At 64.2% G+C, this 1,183-nt stretch overlaps 1 pseudogene; it reads right to left on the reverse strand.

Annotated features, from left to right (window-relative positions):
• Nucleotides 1-481: 481 nt before the first annotated feature.
• On the reverse strand, nucleotides 482-765 carry LOC113980061 (annotated as a pseudogene).
• Nucleotides 766-1,183: the final 418 nt, after the last annotated feature.

Here is a 1,183-nt window from a genome sequence, read left to right on the forward strand (position 1 = left end):
TCCCATGGCAGCCTGGCCCCGCCGCTGAAAAGGCCTTTATTTCCCCAAAATGAGTCCTGCAAATGCCATGGGGGGTGGAGGGGGGAGAAGGAGCGCCCCACGGCCAAGGGGTGCCTCAGCCATCGCTGTTGGGGGGATTCCTGCCCTCTCCGGGGAGGTTGAGGAGGCACAGCCAGAGCGGGGCGAGGAGCTGCAGGGACCCCCGGGCAGCTCCATGTGCGGCTGGAGGCTGGATTTCCACCCTGGAAAAACGTGGTGGGCACCCACCGAGCCCCCCGTGCCAGCCTGCCACCACTGGGGATCTGCCCTGGCCGTCCATCCCCTCCTGAGGGGGGTGAAATCTGCCCCTCCCAAAGTCTGGAGTGCTCCAAATCTTTACTGCTGAGAGTCCACCAACACCGTGATGCTCATGGAGTCTGAGGGGGTTTGACGCAGGGGAGCACCCCCAGCACCCCAACACGGGACGGGGGGGGGGGTCCTGTGGCCCTTCAGGGCTCCTGCTGGTACTGGCCCTCGGTGGCGGTGAAGAAATCCTCGAGCACACTCTTCATGTACTCGAAGGTGGGGCGCTCCTCGGGGTTCTCCTTCCAGCACTGCCTCATCAGCTCGTACAGCTCCGCGGGGCAGTTGTCCGGCTGCGGCATCCGGTACCCCCGCTCCAGGTTCTGGATCACCTCGGGGTTGGTCATCCCTGCCAGGGCAACACGTGGGACTCGGTTTGGGTCACCCCCCACGTCACCAGGTACCGCCCTGGGGCTGCTCATCCCTGCCTGGATGTCGCACGTGGGTCTCAATTTGGGGTCCCCCCCCACATCGTAGGGAGCACCCCAGGGCTGGGGGTGCCAGGACAATGCACAGGACTCAGTTTGGGTCACCCCCATGTCACAGGTACCACTCTGGGGTTGATCATCCCCTCCAGGACACATAGAGGGCACAATTGGGGTCACCCCCATGTCACAGGTACCACTCTGGGGATGGTCATCCCTGCCAGGACACGCACAGGACACAATTGGGGTCACCCCCCATGTCACCACGTACTGCCCTGGGGCTGCTCATCCCTGCCTGGACATCACACGTGGGTCTCAATTTGGGGTCCCCCCCCCACATCGTGGGGACCACCCCAGGGCTGGGGGTGCCAGGACAATGCACAGGACTCAGTTTGGGTCACCCCCATGTCACAGGT

This window comes from Neopelma chrysocephalum, unplaced genomic scaffold (assembly GCF_003984885.1).
Source record: "Neopelma chrysocephalum unplaced genomic scaffold, ASM398488v2 Primary Assembly neopelma1_92035, whole genome shotgun sequence".
Lineage (NCBI taxonomy): Eukaryota > Metazoa > Chordata > Aves > Passeriformes > Pipridae > Neopelma > Neopelma chrysocephalum.